The 20,951-nt window shown below is 41.4% G+C and overlaps 3 protein-coding genes and 1 pseudogene across 4 annotated transcripts in view; 2 read left to right on the top strand and 2 right to left on the bottom strand.

The window, feature by feature from the left end:
• LOC122692444 (thymosin beta-4-like) overlaps window positions 1-20,951 on the bottom strand; it is a 567,005-nt gene that overhangs the window by 256,954 nt on the left and 289,100 nt on the right. The gene's annotated exons all lie outside the window — the stretch shown is intronic.
• LOC122692415 (zinc finger protein 345-like) overlaps window positions 1-20,951 on the top strand; it is a 564,572-nt gene that overhangs the window by 297,814 nt on the left and 245,807 nt on the right. The window lies entirely within an intron of this gene.
• The window catches only part of LOC122692418 (zinc finger protein 501-like), a 147,468-nt gene that overhangs the window by 62,968 nt on the left and 63,549 nt on the right, over window positions 1-20,951 (bottom strand). The window lies entirely within an intron of this gene.
• Window positions 9,693-10,656, top strand: LOC122692437 (annotated as a pseudogene). Its single transcript, XR_006340653.1, has one exon. The product of XR_006340653.1 is annotated as a bax inhibitor 1-like (transcript).

Genomic DNA, 20,951 nt, shown 5'->3' with positions numbered 1-20,951 from the left:
AAGCTGTGGTACATATACACCATGGAATATTACTCAGCCGTTAAAAAGAATTCATTTGAATCAGTTCTAATGAGATGGATGAAACTGGAGCCCATTATACAGAGTGAAGTAAGCCAGAAAGATAAAGAACATTACAGCATACTAACACATATATATGGAATTTAGAAAGATGGTAATGATAACCCTATATGCAAAACAGAAAAAGAGACACAGAAGTACAGAACAGAATTTTGAACTCTGTGGGAGAAGGTGAGGGTGGGATGTTTCGAAAGAACAGCATGTATATTATCTATAGTGAAACAGATCACCAGCCCAGGTGGGATGCATGAGACAAGTGCTCGGGCCTGGTGCACTGGGAAGACCCAGAGGAATCGGGTGGAGAGGGAGGTGGGAGGGGGGATCGGGATGGGGAATACATGTAACTCCATGGCTGATTCATGTCAATGTATGACAAAACCCACTGCAATGTTGTGAAGTAATTAGCCTCCAACTAATTAAAAAAAAAAAAAAAAAAGTATAGTCAATATGTCCCAGGTCCTCTGACTTCATTTGTTAAGTAATTGTAGCCTGGTGTTAATCTCCTGGCTATAGATCATGGAGATTTTAACTTGTATCCAAAGATTGATTACTGAGATAAGTTTTAGAAATGAACTTAGAGAGCCCCTTAATAATTCAGGTAACTCTCATTAGCACTATAACATAAAAGCAAGGAACTATGTCATAAGAGTTTCTTAGTAAACATAGACCTTAATTAACAAAACTAGAATTTAATATTTGGTGAATCATATTTTCTTTCTAAAATTGCCTCCATTTTCATTAAACTAGGCCAAGACTAATTTGTTTTAAAAATAAGTTTGGTGTGCTGACCACACAGCTTCTTCTATACTGACTCTGCTGTAATTCCTCAGGAGTCTGAGACTAAATTCCCCAAAGGCCTCTCAAGGCCAAGAATTTATTAATTTGTTCTACTTTTCCCCATTTATAAATGACTGACTAGAGAATAGAATTATCATTACTTTTTTACAACAAAAATATTTCCAGTCTTTATATTCTTCTCTCACTGACAGCACATATCCGACTTGCTATACACACTCAAACATTTTCCTTGTCACTTTAGTAGATTTGAGTCCATAAATTTTAACCTTAAAAAATTAACCCCTAGTGAAAACCAAGATGAAAGCAACTGTGAACTATTTGTTGCATTGGCAGTCTCTGATTAGCAAACTCAAGAACATATTCTAGAAACTCTAAAAACATGTATTTTTCCAAAGTACAGTTTTTCTCAATGTAATACAAGGCACATGTCTAATAGATATACATCTATGTATAACTGACTCAAGTTCCTGAAAACCAAAAACAAACAACATCGGAAATCACGTCTACTCCAATAGAATATAAAAATTTAAATAACCAAAGTAATAAAAAGAGTGGGGCATGAAGAAATGTTGCCACCTTGTGGCCCCTTTGGGTAGCAACAACTTAAAACCTGTGAAGATGGGGACGTATTATTCTTGAGGCCTTCAGGGATGCAAGGAATAAACACCTGTTGTCAACAAATGACCTTAGGTAGATCCTGGAAAAAGAATTCAAAACCTGGCAATTGGTCAAGAAGCCAATCTTGGGAGGTAAGTTTTACTCAAATTCTTCCAAAATAATCACATGAAAAGATTTCAGTATCACTAAAACTTACAGAAATTCAAATCAAAAGTACAATGAGGAATCACCTCACTCCGATCAGAATGGCCATTGGCAAAAAGTCTACAAACAGTAAATGCTGGAGAGGGTGTGGGGAAATGGGAACCCTCCTACACTGATGCTGGCAAGGTAAGCTGTTAACCGTCAGTATGGATAACAAGGTGGAGGTTCTTCAAACAAGTGAAAAGATGATGAAATCACTACACTGCTTAACCCATGCAGAAAAACATACGCCAAATCAATTAAAGATCTAAATGGAGGGATGGATACTATAAAGCTTTTGAGGAAAATATACAGAACATGCTTTGATATAAATTGCAGCCAGTTCTTTTTGGATTCATTCTTAGAATAATAAAATAAACTAAACAAATGGGACCTCACCAACCTTAAAAGCATTTGAGCAGCAATGTAAACCATAAATGAAAGAAAAAGACAATCCTCAGAATGGGTGAAAAAAAAATGTTTGCAAATGGAGATACAAGGAATTCATCTCCAAAACATGCAAACACTCCATGCAGCTCAATTTAAGAAGAAAGAGAAAAGAAAAATGGGCCAAAGATCTAAATGGGCATTTCTCCAAAGAAGGCATCCAGAGAAGGCATCTAGGTGGCCATAAAGTACGTGAAAAGATGCTCAGCGTCCCTAATCATTAGAAAAATGCAAATCAGAAGTTCAGTGAGGTATCACTTCTCACCAGTCAACATGGCCCCCTCAAAAATTCGACAATAAATGCTGGAGGGGGTGTGGAGAGAAGGGAACCCTCCTTCCCTGTGGGTAGAAATGTAAATCAGTGCATCCACTCTGGAGGGGCTTTCAGACACTCAACAACAAAGTACCACGTGACCCAGCCATCCCACGCCTGGGCATGGATCCTGGGAAAACCAAAATTTCAAAACATACTGCACACCAACCATCATGGCATCACTGGATACAATCACCAAGATACAAAAGAAACCTAAGTGTAGAAGACAGATGAATGGTTAAAGAAGATGGGGTTCAGATACTGTGGCATTACCCAGCCAAAAAAGATGAAAGAATGCCACTTCCAGTCACAGGAAAGAACTAGAGATGTCACACTAGGTGAAGTAATTGAGACAAAGTATCACATGTTATCACTTCTAGGTGGAATCCAAACATGGAAACAAATGAACTTCTTTACAAAACAATAACAGCTTCATACACTTAGTAAAGAAACTTATGGTTACCAAAAATGAAAGGCGGGGTGCAAGGAGAAATATATGTTGAGAATAACATATACACACTGGAAATAATCCATAAGGACCCACTGTAGATCACAAGGAACACTACTTTGACTCTATAAATAACCTAGATGAGAAAAAGAACCCAAAAAGAACACATATACATCTATATATAAATGAATAATGTTGCTTTACACATTAAAAAAAACACAACAATTCAAGTCATCTATATACTCAAGTTCAAAATAAACATTAAAAAGAACAGCAGAGAAAGAAAGACAAAAGAACTGCTGGCTCTGTTCCCCTCAGGCCTTGGGGACCTGGGCTGGGTCACATCCCTCGGGCCTGAGCAGGCTGGGTCCCCAGGCGGGACTGTCCTGGGGCTGAGGGCGCTGGGGAGGATATGCCAGCCAATGAGCCCCCCACCCCGATGGACATGGGCTTCCTGTTCCCCTCTGCATGAGTCCACAGTCTCCAGATCCAGGGGACCCTCCTGCAGCAGAACTAAATCTAGTCCCCCCAAAGGATGGTGGGGTCTCTGGGCTGGAAGAGCTTTGCAAAGTCCCCTGGGCCCCGTGTCACTTGGTGGCGGGGTTCCCACCTCCAGCCTCCTTCCTTAGGGTCACCCCACTGAGAGGACAGCTCTCTCTGCAGAGCGGTGTTGCAATCATTGGGATCCCCTGGGGGATGAAGCGTAAGGGGGAAAAAGTAAGGAGACACAAGCCTTAGGGCTTCCCGGGTGGCGCTAGCGGTAAAGAATCCACCAGCCAATGCAGGAGACAAAAGAGAAGCGGGTTCAACCCCTGGGTCGGGAAGATCCCAACAAGTAATTCATCTGCAAAACAAGCAAACAGCACATGCAGCTCAATAAAAAAGAAAAAAAAGAAAACACAACAGAAATGGACCAAAGATCTAAATGGATGTTTTTTTCAAAGAAGGTATCCAGGTGGCCAAAAGGCACATGAAAAGGTGCTCAGCATCACTAATGATTGGAGAAATGCAAATCAAAACGATGATGAGGTATGAGCTAAAATCACTGAGATTGGCTATCCTCCAAAAGATCTACAAAGATTAAACTCTGCTCAGAGCCTGGGGAAAAGGAATCCTTCTACCCTGGAGGCAGGGTGGGTGCGGCCAAGAAGAAAAACATGGAGATTCCTTAAAATGCTAAACAGGGAGTTACTAACACCCTGGAAGCCAACTCCTTGCCTTAGATCCGGAAAAAATAAAAAATTTAAATGATATGTGCGTGTACCCTTATTTTTAGGACAGCACTATTGACTATATTGAAGACAGTATCAAACAAAATGTCCATCAATAGAGAAATGAAAGTAACTCGTCCATCTAGACAGTGGAATACATTCAACCAGCAATAGAAAGAGAAAGTGGCATTGGCAAAAGCGTGCATGGGCTGAGGGGACATAAGGAAAAAACACCTGTCCTCAACTTGTGCCCTTGGGTGGGTCCGCGGAAAAGAAGAAAACCGGGCAGGTTGTCAATAGGCCAGTCTTGAGAGGTCAGTTTTAATCACAGTTTTCTTTTTTAAAAAAAAATCACATGGAAACCTTTCAACATGAAGTAATTTTAGAGAAATTCAAATCAAAATTACAACTAAATATGAGCTAACCCCAGCCAGAATGGCTTGTGTCAAAAACTCTACAAACAGTAAATGGTGGAGAGGTTTCGGAGGAAAAGAAATTCTCCCACAATGATGCTGGCAATGTCAGCTGTTAACAGCCAGAGCAGAGGACAACGCGGAGGTTCCTTAAGTGAAAAGTGAATGAAACTACGTCTCTCCCTAACCTCATGCAGAAAAGAAACTCCAAATCTATTAAAGAACTAAATGGAGCAATGGATACTCTAAACTTCTTGTGGAAAATATAGGCAAAACAGGTTTTGAAGTAAATCACAGCAAGTTCTTGGTTTTGCTCTTAGAATAACAAAAAAACCCCGAAAGACAAAAAACCTCAACAAAAGTAACCTCATTAACCTCAAAAGCTTTCGCACAGCAAGGATCAACCTAAGTGAAAGAAAAAGATAACATTTAAATTGGGGGAAATGGTTACAATCGATTTTAAAAACGACTTGCTGCTGCTGCTAAGTCGCTTCTGTCGTGTTCGACTCTGTGCGACCCCACAGACGGCAGCCCACCAGGCTCCTCTGTCCCTGGGATTCTCCAGGCAAGAACACTGGAGTGGGCTGCCATTTCCTTCTCCGTAAAAACAAGGTATTCATCTCCAAAAACATGCAAACAGTTCATTCAGCTCAATATCAAAAGACAATCAATAGAAATACAGGCCAAAGATCTAAATAGACCTGTGTCTTCAGATGGCATCCAGATGGCCATAGAGTATATGAAAGATGCTCAGCATCACTGTTAGAGAAACGCCCATCAAAACTGCAACGTGGCATCAACGCACAGCCCTCAGAATGGCCATCTTCCAAAAGAACTACAAAGATCAAATGATGCGGAAGGCGAGGCAAACAGGAAATCTTCCTACACTGTGGGCGGGGATGTAAATGGGTGGGGGCATCAATGAAAGAAAGCAGTATGAAGATGCCTGAAACACACTAATCCTAGTTATTGCACAATCGGGCAAGCCCACCCATTGCCTTAGGTCTGGAGAAAACCATAATTTAAAATGATACTTGCAACCCTATTTTCAAGGCGGCAATATTGACAATATTTAATAGAGAGCTTCCCCAGTGGCTCAGCTGGTAAAGAATCTGCCTGCAATGCGGGAGACCTGGATTCGATCCCTGGGTTGGGGAGATCCCCTGGAGGAGGGCGTGGCAACCCCCTCCGGTATTCTTGCCTGGAGAATCCCCCCAAAACAGCAGAGCCCGGCGGGCTACAGGCCATGGGGTCGCAGAGAGTCAGACACGACTGAGCGACTAAGCCCAGCACAATAAAGAGCGTCAGTCGAAATGTCCATCAATAGAGAAATAAAGTCACTGACCCATCTACACACGGGAATCACTCAGCTGTCAAAAAAAAAGCGAAAAAATATCATTGTCAGCAGCATGGATGGACCGAGATTTATCATACTCAGTGAAGTCGGTCAGGAAGGGAAAGAAATACATCACTTACAGGTGGAATCTATAAATTCATACGAATGAAAGAATTCATTAAGAGAAACAGACTCTCAGACTTAGAAAACCAACATGATTATTTAAAAAAACAAAACAAAACAGGGAGGGAGACACTAAGAGGTTGGGATTAACACGTACCTGCAACGTATTATCAGATAATCCAAAAGGACCTCCTGAATAACACAGAGATGTCTACCAAACACCCTGAAAGAACCGACCTGGGACAAACCAGAAAAAGAATAGATACAGTTCTCTGTGTAACTGAATCAAGTTCCTGCAAACCCGAAACAAACACAACAACGGAAATCCACTCTACTCCAAGAGAAAATAAAAATTTAGCCAACAAAACAAAGCCGCGGGACATGAAGGTGTGCTGCCGCCTTGTGGCCGCTTTTGGTAACAACAGCGGGGAAACTGCAGGCGGCCCTTAACATTCACAGGACCGAGCGGCTGCAGGAAGGGACGCCTCTCCCCGACTGACGTCCTCGCTGGGTTGGGGGGTGAAATTCAGAACAGGGCCATGATCACAGGGCCGATCTCAAAAGACCAGCTTTACTCACACTGTTTTTAAAAATATCGCATGAAAAGCTTTCAGCTTCGTGAAATATTACAGAAATGTAAATTAAAAAAAAATACAAGGAGATATCAGGTCAAACGGTCAGAACGGCCTTTGTCAAAAAGCCTTAAAAGCGATAACGGCTGGAGAGGTTGTGGAGAAAAGGGCGCCTCCTACGCTGAGGCTGGGACTGGAAGTTGTTAACAGCCACGATCGAGGACGGGGTGGAGGGTCCTTCAACTTGTGAAAACTGAAGGAATTTACACCTCTCCCTAACCGCTTACAGATGACGGAACTTCAAATCGATTAAAGAGTTTTATATGTAGGGACGATTCCTCTAAATCTCTTGAGGAAAATATATGCAGAACACACATTGACATAAATCACAGCAAGTTCTTTTTGGATCTACACTCCGAATTGTTCAAAATAAAACTAAATTTTAAAAAAGGCACCTCATTAACCTAAAAAGGTTTTGCACAGGAAGGGCAGCCATAAGGAAAGAAAAAGACAACCCTCAGAATGGGAAAATAAGTGTTTGCAACCGAAGTTAGAAACAAGGAATTCATCTCCAAAGATGCAAACTGCTGACACAGCTCAAGATAAAAAAAAAAAACAAACAAACAAAAAAACCCAGTCAACCCAGCAGGAAAACAGGCAAAGACCTAAACGGACGTTTTTCCAAAGAAGGCATCCAGATGGCAATAGAGTGCATGGAAAGATGCTCAGGATCACTCTTACAGAAATGTCAACTGAAACCTCAACGAGGTATCAGCTCACCCCCTCAGACAGCTATCCCCCCAAAGACCTACAGGTTAAATGCTGCGGAGGGCGAGGGGAACAGGGACTCCTCCTGCACTGTGGGCGGGGAGGGAAATGGGGGGGCGGGCAGCCTCAAAAGAAAACAGTATGGCGATTCCTTAGAACACTACACAAAGACTTAACACATGATCCGGCAAGCCCACTCCCGGTCTTAGATTGGGAGAAAATCAAAACTGAAAATGATGGTTGCACCCCTATTTTCAGGGCAGCGTTACTGACAATCTCCAAGACAGAACATAAATGAAATTGTCCACCAATAGAGAAATAACGAGGAACTTGCCCATCAAAACTCAACCATCGAAACGAATGAAAACAAGTCAGCTTAGGAGCATGGATTGACCGAGAGATTTACCAAACTGAGTGAAGCCGGTCAGAGAGGGAAAGCGAAGGATCACATACACGGAGAATCTATAAATTCCTCAAGTGAACTAATTCATAAACTGAGACAGACTCAGAGACATAGAAACGCGAGTTTACGATTTTTTTTTTAAAGTTTGGGGAAGGGAAACATTAAGAGATTGGGGTTTACAGATACACACTACTTATTTTCAGATAGATAATCGAAATGGACCTACTGAATAGCACAGGAAGTCTACTGAATATACTCAAAGAACCTATATGGGAAAAGACCCCGAAAAATAATAGAAAAGATGTACTTCTATGTATAACTGAATCAAGTTCCTGTCAACCTAAAACAAACACAACAGAAATCAACTCTACTTCAATAGAAAGTAAAAGTTAACCATAATAAATGAATAGATAATTGTGACGCATGAGGAAATGCTGCCGCCTTGTGGCCGCTTTTGGTACAGCAACGGAAAATCCTGGGCTGACGGCACTTCACATTCACCAGACTCAGGGGCTGGAAGGAAGAAACTCCTGCCTGAAGAAACGTCCTAGGTGCGTCGGGGAAAAAGAGGCAAGCCAGGGCAAAAGATCACGAGGCCGATCCAAAGCTCAGTTTTACTCACACTGTTATTAAAAATGTCACATGAAAAGTTTTCAACTTTGTGAAATGTTACAGAAATGTAAATCAAAGCTGCAAATCAAAAGTGTAAAAGGAGAAACGGAAAGATATACCCATTTGGATGCAGAGTTCCAAAGAATAGCAAGGAGAGATAAGAAAGCCTTCCTCAGTTATCAGTGCAAAGAAATAGAGGAAAACAATTGAATGGGAAAGACTAGAAATCGCTTCAAGGAAATTAGAGATACCAAAAGAATATTTCATGCAGAAATGGGCACAATAAAGGACAGAAATGGTATGGATCTAACAGATGCAGAAGATATTAAGAGGAGGTGGCAAGAATATACAGAAGAACTATACAAGAAAGATCTTAATGACCAAGATAAGCACGATGGTGTGATCACTCACCTAGAGCCAGACGTCCTGGAATGCAAAGTTAAGTGGGCCTTAAGAAGCATCACTATGAACAAACTAGTGGAGGTGATGGAATTCCAGCTGACCTATTTCAAATCCTAAAAGATGATGCTGTTAAAGTCCTGCACTCAATATGCAGGGAAATTTGGAAAACTCAGCAGTGGCCACAGGACTGGAAAAGGTCAGTTTTCATTCCAATCTGAAAGAAAGGCAATGTCAAAGAATGCTCAGACTACAGCACAATTGCACTCATCTCACACTGGGCTTCCCTGGTGGCTCAGAGGTTAAAGTGTCTGCCTGCAATGCGGGAGACCTGGGTTCGACCCCTGGGTAGGGAAGATCCTCTGGAGAAGGAAATGGCAACCCACTCCAGTATTCTTGCCTGGAGAATCCCATGGACGGAGGAGCCTGGTAGGCTACAGTCCACGGGGTCACAAAGAGTTGTACACAACTGAGCGACTTCACTTTCACTTTCTTTCACACACCAATAAAGTCACAGAGAATCCTCCTACATTGTGGGTGGGAATGTAATTGAGTGGGTGCAGCCACAAGGAAAAGAGTGTGGAAATTCCTTAAAACACTAAATATAGACATACCACACGATCTGGCAAGCCCACCCTTTGCCTTAGACCCAGAGAAAATCATGATTTAAAATGATAGCTGCACCTCTATTTTCAGGGCAGCACTACTGACAATATCTAAGACAGAGCATCAACCAAAGTTCCATCTATAGAGAAATGAAGAGTCTTGTGTCCATCTAAACACTGGAATACACTCCAAAAGAATGAATGAATGACATTTTCAGGAGCATGGATGAACTGAGAACTTATCATACTCAGTGAAGTCAGAGATGAAAGAAGAAGTATCACTTAGGGGGGCATCTATAAATTTATACAAATTAACTATAAACAGAAACAGACTCACAGACTTAGAAACGCAACTTACCGAAGCACATCCGGTCTTAGTAGAGCCGTGTGGGCTCCTGAGAGGCGGGTTAGAAGAGCGGAGGCTGTGTCCCACAGACAGTAGCATCATGGATATATTTAATCGGAAGATCAACTTTGATGCACTCTTTAAATTTTCCCACATAACCCCCTCGACACAGCAGCACCTGAAGAAGGTTTATGCCAGTTTTGCCCTCTGTATGTTTGTGGCAGCTGCGGGGGCCTATGTCCATGTGGTCACCCATTTCACTCAGGCTGGCCTGCTGTCTGCCTTGGGCTCTTTGGGGTTGATGATTTGGCTGATGGCAACACCTCACAGCCATGAAACTGAGCAAAAAAGACTGGGACTTCTGGCTGGATCTGCTTTCCTTACAGGAGTTGCCTGGGCCCTGCTCTGGCCTTGTGCATCGCCATCAACCCCAGCATCCTTCCCGCTGCCTCCATGGGCACAGCAATGATATTCACCTGCTTTACCCTGAGTGCACTCTATGCCAGGCGCCGTAGCTACCTCTTTCTAGGAGGTATCTTGATGTCGGCCATGAGCCTGATGCCCTTGTCTTCCCTGGGGAACCTTTTCTTCGGATCTGTTTGGCTTTTCCAGGCAAACCTGTATTTGGGGCTGGTGGTCATGTGTGGCTTTGTCCTTTTTGATACTCAACTCACTATTGAAAAGGCTGAAAATGGAGATAAAGATTATATCTGGCACTGCGTTGACCTCTTCCTAGATTTCGTAACTCTCTTCAGAAAGCTCATGATGATCCTGGCTATGAGTGAGAAGGATAAGAAGAAGAAGAAGTGAAGCAGCCATTCAGCCTTCCCCAGTTTGACTTCCTCTCCCTCAGCCCCTCATTTCCTCTTTGCACACATTACAGGTGGCGTGTTCTGTGATAATGAAAAGCATCAGAAAAGCTTTTGTACTTTGTGGTTTTCTCTATTTTGAATTTTTTGATCCAAAAAACTGATTAGAATATAGTCTGGAGTTTGGCTTCGTTAAAAAAAAAAAAAGAAAGAAAGAAATTTAAAAAAAAGAAATAAATAAAAAAAAAAAGAAGAAATGCAACTTACGACTTTTTAAAAAAATGTAGTGGCAGGGAGACATTTAGAGGTTGCGATTAACAAAAACACACTACTTTTTATCATATAGATAATGCCAGTGGACCTACCACATAGCACAGGGAAGTCGCTGGATACACTGGAAGAACCTATATGGGAAAAGACCCCAAAAAAGAACAGAGGAGATATACATCTGTGTATAACCGAATCACGTTCTTGTAAACTTAAAACAAACACAACAGAAATCAACTCTACTCCAATAGAAAATAAAAATTAACCAGAAAATAAAAAAAGAGAAAGAGAGATATCAAGGGAACATGCAAAGATGGGCACAATAAAGGACAGAAACAGTATGGACCTAACAGAAGCAGAAGATAATGAGGAGAAGTGGCGAGGATACAGAGATGAACTATACTGGGCTTCCCCTGTGGCTCAGCGGGTAAAGAATCCTCCTGCAATGTGGGAGACCTAGGTTCGAACCCTGGGTTGGGAAGGTTCCCTGGAGAAGGAAAGGCTACCCACTCCAGTATTCTGGCCTCGAGAATTCAACAGACTGTATAGTCCACGGGGTCACAAAGAGTTGGACATGACTATTAAGGAGAGGTGGTGAAAATACACAGATGAACTAAACTGAAAAGATCTTGTCACATCAGATAAGAGGATGGTGTGATCACTCACCTAGAGTCAGAAATCCTGGAGTGAGAAGTCAAGTGGGTCTCAGGAAGCATCACTATAAACAGAGCTATTGGAGATGACGGAATTCCAGCCGAGCTATTTCAAATCCTAAAAGATGATGCTGAGACAGTGCTGCACGCAGTATGCCAGCAGATTTGGAAAACACAGCAGTGGCCACAGGTCGGAAAAGATCAGCTTTCACTCCAATCCCAAAGAAGATCAGTGCCAAAGAATGTTCAAACTTCTGCACAATGGCACTCATTTTACTTGCCAGCAAGGTAATGCTCAAAATCCTTCAAGCTAGGCTGCAACAGTATGTGAACTGAGAATGTCCAGATGTACAAGCTGGATTTAGAAAAGGCAGATGAGTCAGAGATGAAATTGCCAACATCCGTTGGATCACAGAAAAAGAAAGAGAATTCCAGAAAACATCTACTTCTGCTTCATTGATTATGCTAAAGGTTTTGTGTGGATCACAACAAACTGTGGAAAATTCTGAAAGAGATGGGAATACCAGACCACCTGCTCTGCTTCCTGAGAAACTGGTATGCAGGTCAAGAAGAAACAGTTAGAACTGAACATGGAACAATGAACTGGTTCCAAATTGGGAAAGGAGTACATCAAAGCTGTATATTGTCACCTGCTTATTTAACTTATATGCGGATAACATTATGCAAAATGCTGGGTTGGATGAGGCTCAAGCTGGAATCAAGATTGCCAGGAAAAATATCAATAACCTCAGATACGCAGATGACACCACCCTAAGGCAGAAAGCAAAGAGGAACTAAGGAGCCTCTCAATGAAAGTGAAAGAGGAGAGTGAAAAAGCTGGCTTAATACTCAAAATTCAAAAAACTAAGATCATGGCATCCAGTCCCATCTCTTCATGACAAAGAAAAGGGGAAACAATGGTAACAGTGAGAGACTTTATTTCCTTGGACTCCAAAATCACTGAAGGGGTGACTGTAGCCATGAAATTAAAAGATGCTTGCTCCTTGGAAGAAAAGCTGTGACAAACCTAGACAGCATGTTAAAAAGCAGAGACATCACTTTGCCAACAAAGGTCTGTCTAGTCAGAGCTATGGTTTTTCGAGTAGTCATGTGTGGATGTGAGATTTGGACCATAAAGAAGGCTGAACGCTGGAGAACTGATGCTTTTAAACTGTGCTGTTGGAGAAGACTCTTGGGAGTCCCTCAAACAGCCAGGAGATCAAACCAGTCCATCCTAAAGGAAATCAGTGCTGAATATTCATTGGAAGGACTGATGCTGAAGCTGAAACTCCAGTACTTTGGCCACCTGATGCTAAGAGCCAACTCATTGGAAAAGACCCTGATGCTGGGAAAGATTGAGGGCAGGAGGAGAAGCAGGCGACAGAGGATGAGATGGTTAGTGGGCATCATCAACTCAATGGACATGAGTTTGAGCAAGCTCTGGGAGTTGGTGATGGACAGGGAGGCCTGACGTGCTGCAGTCCATGGGGTCACAAAGAGTCGGAAACGACTCAGTGACTGAACAACATTGCGGTCTCGTGAGAGAGGAAGGCATTGTAGAATGTGTAAAAAGTCTAGAATGTAACTTCTCTAAAAGCTTTATAGAAAGCACCTTTACTGTAGTAGGCAATAGTTAAAACCCAGATCCTGAGATCTCCATCAGAATAACACTCAGCCAAAAATAAGAGTGGACCTCTGTCTTTATGAGGAGGGCAGCATGACTTTATACCAGTAAAGTTAGACAGTGACCACTAGTCTAGAGCGAAGGAGGCAGAGAACTCAAGAAAGAAGAAGGTTAGAATCATGTGAATCATCATGGAGCTTTTTGTCTGTACTCACAAACTCCCATTTATTCCTCAATAGCAGAGATCGTGGGATGCAGGAGCCTCCAGGAGACATTCTACAAGTGAAGGACCCCAAACCCTGAGGGTAGATAAGGGATTCTGGGAGGAAGCTATCCTCACCCAAGCAGGCCAGGTTCCAGTAGTTCTGTAACATCACATCCCTGGACAATTTCCACTGACCGAGGTCCAGGCATTCCCGCTCCTCTTGAAAGGTTGTTGCTGAACCACAGAAGATGCCAGGATTCTTGGCCTCCGAAGAAGAATTCTATCTGGGGCCAGAGATGAGGCTTGATCACTCAGAGCTTTTGTGTAATAGAGTTTTATTAAAGTATAAAAGAGGTAGAGAAAGCGTCTGAAATAGACATCAGAAGGGGGCAGAAAGAGTGCCCACTCGCTGGTGTTGGCAAGGAAGTTATATACCTTTTAATTAGTCATCACAATGAATCAAAAGAATGTCTGGAGGTTGTAAAGGTCTTACTAGACCCACTCCCATAATTTACATTTTAAGATAACAGGATTAGCCAGAAGGTTTTTCAGGAAAGAGAAACTGTCCTCAAGCAGGATACAGTGTTGTTGTATAATCCCTAGTACAGTTTAAACTGAGTTATGTAATTGATGAAGACTAAGGAATGTAGACAAAAAAGTTTGTCCTTTCCTCTTCCTTGAGAATTCCAGACCCCTCTCTCCTTGGGGACCCTCGGACTTCTTATCAACCTGCCTGGGAACTGACTCTCTCTTTTTCTTTTCTTTCTTTTTTTTTTTTTTTTGGAACTGACTCTCTCACTCTTGAGTGAAGTCTATGGCCAGACCCTGGAATGTCAGCCGTCCCAGAAATACAAAGTACATATGCCATGTGACTGTGGGAAGACTTCCTTATGTGACCCAAGATGAAAACAGCAAGTTCAGAGAACTAGTTTTTCAATGAGAAGAGTGTCTGATGTTATACAATAATATACTTTTTTATATAGCAATATGCGCTACCATATTTCTAACCTGAAGAAAACAGGATGACATATGATCCACAAAGCCACTTTGACTTCCCTACTGGCTCAGACGGTAAAGAATCTGTCCACAATGCGGGTGACCTGGATTCGATCCCTCGGTTGGGAAGATCCCTGGAGAAGGAAATGGCAACCCACTCCAGTATTCTTGCCTGGAGAATCTTATGGAGAGAGGAACCTGGCAGGCTATATAGTCCATGGGGTCACAAAGAGTGGGACATGACTGAGAGACTATGATTCATTCATTCATCTGGGAGAAAAACTATTAAATGTGATCAACAGAGGCATATTTATTTTTGAGGATTTTCCTTGTGTTCCACAGGATAAATATCAATCAAAGCAGGAATTTTTTTAAAAGCACATTGTGAGTCAAGAATTCTAGGGTGGGGCCACAGTTTTTCATCTTGAACAAGCTTAGTTTTAACTAAATGTCTGGTTGATAAATGGCCATTGTGAATAGCTCGGAGGTCAAAGAGCCATGGCCGATAGCCATGGAATCCAGTCTCATCACTTCATGGCGAATAGATGGGGGAACAATGGAAACAGTGAGAGACTTTATTGTTTTGGGCTCCAAAATCACTGCAAATGGTGACTGCAGCCATGAAATTAAAACGCTTACTCCTTGGAAGAAAAACTATGACCAACTTAGACAGCATATAAAAAAGCAGAGACATTACTTTGTCAGCAGAGGTCTGTCTAGTCAAAGCTATGTTTTTTCTAGCAGTCATATATGGATGTGAGAGTTGGACTATAAAGAAAGCTGAGTGCCAAAGAATTGATGCTTTTGAACGGTGGTGTTGGAGAAGACTCTTGGGAGTCCCCAGGACATCCAACCAGTCCATCCTAAAGGAGATCAGTCCTGAATATTCATTGGAAGGATTGATGCTGAAGCTGAAACTCCAATACCTTGGCCACCTGATGTGAAGAACGGACTCATTTGAAAAGACCCTGATGCTGGGAAAGGTTGAAGGCGGGAGGAGAAGGGGATGACAGAGGATGAGATGGTTAGATGGCATCACTGACTCAACGGACGTATGGTTGAGTAAGCTCCGGGAGTTGGTGATTGTAAGGTGTGCTGCAGTCCATGAGGTTGCAGAGAGTCGGACACAACTGAGCAACTGAACTGAACTGAAAAGAGCCAGGTAAGAATTCATAGTTATTATTGAACTTTATGCACTTTACAGATTTTACAGGTTTAATAGATTAGTAAGCAGAGAAAACAATCTTTTTGCCTATTTTTGAACTATAGAACTTTCTAACAGTTTTTTATTTTTTTAACCTTGAATGAGCCATATAAATAATTTTAGATAAAAAATATTGCTCTTCAAAATGGTTTGGAATATTTGATCAAATATTCAGAAAATGGTAGAGCTTGGGATTTACTTCAATGGATCTGAGCTCAATTTTATGTAAAAAGAATTAAGTCAACACAGAGACCTGACTGAGCGACTGAACTGAACTGAACACAGAGACCACTCTAATGGATGTTTTACCAGTTGAGGTAACTGGCAAAAATATCAAAAACAGAAAAAATGTCATATACTGTTAACATTTTCATGCACACAACCATACACTATTTGGGAGAAAAATTATTCATGTTTATAAAATCAGGAGTAGATTTCTGTGCTTAAATCTTATAATTTATTTGTGGCAATAATCTATATTTTTAAAATACATTACAGTGCAAGAACACAAAGACATAAAATAAATTAGAGCTCTTGGTTCTGAATCTTTTATTCCTTTGAAAATCTCTATCATGTGTGTTGAATCATATTTTAGATTTAACAGTTAAACATACATAAGTAATAACATTCTTGTAAATATTGTAGAAAACACAAAGATGTGATAAGATTTCTGTCTGGAAAATGAGCACAGAGTATATTATTAACGGAAATGATCAGACCTGGGCTTGAGTGATGAAAACCTCCATTCCCCAAAAGCAAGAACCTTACTAAACACAGGTGAGTGTTCATTTTCCAAAGCAAACAGAACTAAGAAGGTGTGGTTTGCTACATTAATTTTGTCAGCTTATACACATCCCTCACTAAATCTTTCAAAAATCCATTTTAATGACAGAAAGCAAGAACATCCCAGTTGCAGTATCACAGAAGCACCTGAACCAGAAAACGTGAGGTGTAATGGGATAAATGTTAGCAGTGATCTGAATCCTGAAAATACCAGTTTTATGCAAAATTCTCTTCTTACATAACTTCCATGTTCTGTATCCTAAGGCTACACTTAAGAGTGAGTCCTTCCTGCCAATGTGGAGAACACTCTCTCATACTTTTCTCCTTCTTTCCCCCAAACTTCCTGTGGAACTCTGGACCACTGCAGTAATTCTGTTCATAAAGGACAATTTCTTAATCCTGTTCTAAATGTCTGAAGTTGCATATACATGTAAATTCATCACTAATTTCCCCTACTTCTCTAAGATCCCAAGACTGAACCACATGCCAATGGGAATCTCAGAACCTATGCCTCCCCATGTTTATTTCTCACAAAGGGAATATTCTCACTAGTTGAAAGTCACTAATTCAGGTTGAGAATTCATCATGCTCTATAGAAAGCCAGAATTCATCATGCTCCCTACAGACAAGGGAGACAAGGTTCTGGGACACAAGGGAGAAGTGGTCTAAAGAGCCGGTCCTCACTATGGTAAGAAAAGGAAAAAATAAGAAGTTGATAACAAACGCCCCAGGCAGAAAACTTAGAAGCCGAGAACTAAAGGTTTGCAGGTTCCCTCAGTCCAGGCATTTCAGGAGGAAAAGCAGACACAGACCCAGACCCAGGACAGGACATGTACCTGAGAAGCTGCCATCTCCTCCTCTTCTTCCTCCTGCTCTGCGTCTTCTCTGGGGATGTTATGCAGCGAACGTATCTCTGCATCTTGAGAAAATACCTTCAAAGGCATCCGCACAGCTCTTAAACCTGCAACTACTTCACCACTACAGACAGAAGGACCTTGAAAAGCTGAAAAGACTCACCTCTCCTGTCCTCTGTCTCAGGAGAGATTCAGGAACAATCACTTCCTACCTGGAGACCAGTCTGTGAACTAATTTCTTGATTGTTCTCTCCCCATAGAGAACTCCTAACCCTCTGCTCACACAGATGATGTGAGTTGACTTCCCGGTCCAAATCCAGCTAGACCAACCCTGCGGCCTCTTCTTGGACTGAAAGCGGGCCTCAGCTCTCACAAATGCACCAGGAGCCGCGTCCTTATCCCGGGCCTCCCCTTAGAATCCCCTGGAGCACTTCCTACACACCACACTGATGCTCCCACAGGACCGAGAGCACTCTGTGGGGAGGGCACCGGGGAGGCTATCCCTTAACACTGGTCATGTGATATTGATAGCAAACCAGGTTGAAACCACTTAAAAGATTCTTTCTGAACCACTTCAGTGAATATGAGCCCCTCGAGGTCAGGTCCCCACCCTAAGAAGTTATGAATCTGCAGGTCTGAAGTGGGGCCATGAAATGAGTCTTTAGCAAATTCTGTTTGTTCTGATGCTTCTCCCCCAAGACCCACACTCAGGAGCCCTGAGCTTCAGCCCTCACACTCAGCACAGCTGAGACCTCTCAGAAGGGGAGGGTTTAGGGCAGGAATTTCTTAGGTCAAGGTTAGGACCAAGCAGAGAAAGTTCCAGTACTTGGTGTTCAGGCCTTTATAAGACACCCTGGGTGAAGTGCTGTGGGCTCCCCAGGCTGAGTGTGGATGGGTCTATTCAAACCAAGGGGAGCAGGAATCTGGTGAGCACTGTGAGGGTGGCATTGAAGTGGGGAGCCTGTGAAGTAGAACCTGGGGTTCAGCAAGACTGCTGATCACAAGGTGGGTGGTTGTCTAGAGCAGGTGCTCACAGGACTGGCTGGTGTGAGTTCAAGGACCTGCAGATGCTGCTCCCCAGACAGATGCTGAGGCAGCAACAGCATGGAGCAGTTCAGGGGAGCACTCAACAGTACTCTGTATAATCCTTATTGGAACCATCACAATGTCCCAGCAGTTACAGAGAGGAGGGGAAAGTACAAAGGAGAAATGATGGGAAATATCCAATTATTTGAGGCGTAAAGGCAGTAAGGAAACTAATTGTTACAGATATCATCCCTCTGTGCTAACAAAGAGTTTATTGTTAGGTATTCTTCCCTGCAACCTTAAATCGGTAGGTTGACACTTCATTCATTACATTCCGGCTTTATCACAAGAAACCATCAGTTTTATTAACATGTACTATCACACATAGAAAGAATAAAACCTTTTCCAATCCACTGTGTAACTGATTAAATACAGATTACAAGCATAAACAACGATATTCATTCCTCTGATACAATGATCTCAGAACTGTGATTTCTACGGTTACAAAATGGAGGCTAATCATTTACAAATGAAACAAGATGTACACTAATTACATGACTTTTCTGAGAAGGGTTTCCATACATTTCTAGGGTATCAGAGGTATCTTTATTTGAAACATGTCAACTAATATTCATGACATCTGTTGATATTATAAAGCTACATCAAGAGTTCAGTGAACTGTCAGTGTATTTTCCTTAAAATGCAAGTGACATAACTATTGAAAATGTGCATCTTACTTTAATATGTGGAATTACTCCCTGGACACTTACTTCATGGTGACCTATAGGGATGTTTGACAAGAATGACTAACACCTCCATTTAAATGTTCAGTGTACATGCTACATCACTGTGTCCTTAATCTCCTAATGGAGAATAAATATAAATGACTTCTCTCTAGGATAGATGGCCTTCTCTCATCTTTGAGTAGCAATCATCAAAAATGTAACTTTGCATACACACTAAAAATGAAGCATAGCAGCATGGAGTAATTTGAGAGTTCAATAGCATATCTTGGTTTTCAAATAATCACAAATCGTGTCAATATAAGCAAAGATATATTGCTAATATTTGTACATTTCTAAATACCAACCCTTCATCTTGTGATCCATACTAACATATCAATTTTCTATGTTTTAACTATGGATTACTATCTACAATACTTCTCCTGAAGAGAACTTCAAAAAACAGGATTGATGAAATGCTTTCTAGTGTGCAGGCTTCCCTGAAAGCTCAGTTGGTAAAGAATCCACCTCCCACTCCAGTATTCTGGCCTGGAGAATTCCATGGACACAGTCCCTGGGGTTGCAGAGTTGGACACAACTGAGCAACTTTCACTTTTTCTAGTGTGCAATATCTGGTATTTATTTAGATTTAACTTTCTTTAAATACTTTTCTACATTGTTTTATGTCATTTCTTATCTTTCTTAAATAAACCGTCCTGTATTTTCTGAAGTGTATGTTTAGGACAAACCTCTTCCATCACTTATTTTATTACTAGAGTTTCTCTCCAGTACGTGCTTTCTGATGTTTAGTAAGGTGAGAGCTCTGGTTAAAGCCTTTGCCACTTTCCTTACATTTATAAGGTTTTTCTTCCAGTATGAATTCTCTGATGTTGAGTAAGATGTGAGTTCTTGATAAAGGCTTTCCACATTTTTTACATTTGTAAGGTTTCTCTCCGTTATGAATTCGCTGGTGTTGAATAAGACTTGAGTGGTGACCGAAGGCTTTTCCGCATTCTTTACATTTATAAGGTTTCTCTGCAGTATGAATTCTCTGATGGTAAGTAAGACCTGAGTGCTTCCTAAAGTCTTTGCCACAATCCTTACATTTATAAGGCCTCTCCCCAGTATGAATTCACTGGCGTTGAGTAAGAGTTGAGTTCTGACTAAAGGATTTCCCACATTCTGTACATTTATAAGGTTTCTCTCCAGTATGAATTCTCTGATGGTAAGTAGGAGCTGAGCACTGGTTAAATTCTTTGCCACAATCCTTACATTTATAAGGCTTCTCTCCAGTATGAATTCGCTGGTGTTTAGTAAGAGTTGAGTAGTGACTGAAGGCTTTTCTGCATTCTTTACATTTATAAGATTTCTCTCCAGTATGGATTACTTGCTGTTTAGTAAGACATGAGTGCTGTCTAAATGCTTTGCCACAATCCTTACATTTATAAGGCTTGTCTCCAGTATGAATTTTCTGATGGTAAGTGAGACCTGAGCACTGGTTAAATTCTTTGCCACAATCCTTACATTTATAAGGATTACATTTATAAGAGAATTTATTCATTCTCTCCAGTATGAATTCTCTGGTGCTGAGTAAGATTTGACTTCTGATTAAAGGCTTTGCCACACTTTGTACATTTATATGTACCTATAAAAGGTTTCCATCTTGAATGAATTTTCCTGTGTCTACTTAGACTGGATGAGTTAGTAAAGGCTTTCTCACATTTCTTACACTTGTAACTTTTCTGCGGATCCTGAATATTCTGCTGTTGAGTAAGATTTGAAGACTGATTAGAACTATCACTATATTCACAATTATAAGTCTTCTCTCCTGTATGTGTACTCTTCTTTAGTGGAAGACCTGATGCTTGATAAAAGATATTCCTACATGTACTATTTTTAGAATCCTTGTCTGAAGATTGAGGTCCCTGATGTTTCATAGGGTTAGAGTCTTGTTCAATTTTAGATCCAGTTTCATTGCATGAATAGCTTCTCACTCCATCGTAAATATTCTTGTAATTATTGGGGGTAGAGCTCTTGCTTAAGGCCTGATTCGTGTTATTACATGTGAGAAGTTGTTCCATATTAACCATATCATGATGAGTATTGAACAATGATGGTGGGATTAACTCTTTTCC

The sequence above is a fragment of the Cervus elaphus genome, chromosome 4 (assembly GCF_910594005.1).
Source record: "Cervus elaphus chromosome 4, mCerEla1.1, whole genome shotgun sequence".
NCBI classification, from domain to species: domain Eukaryota; kingdom Metazoa; phylum Chordata; class Mammalia; order Artiodactyla; family Cervidae; genus Cervus; species Cervus elaphus.
Note: the sequence above shows the minus strand (reverse complement) of the source record. Positions and strands in the feature narration are given on the sequence as shown.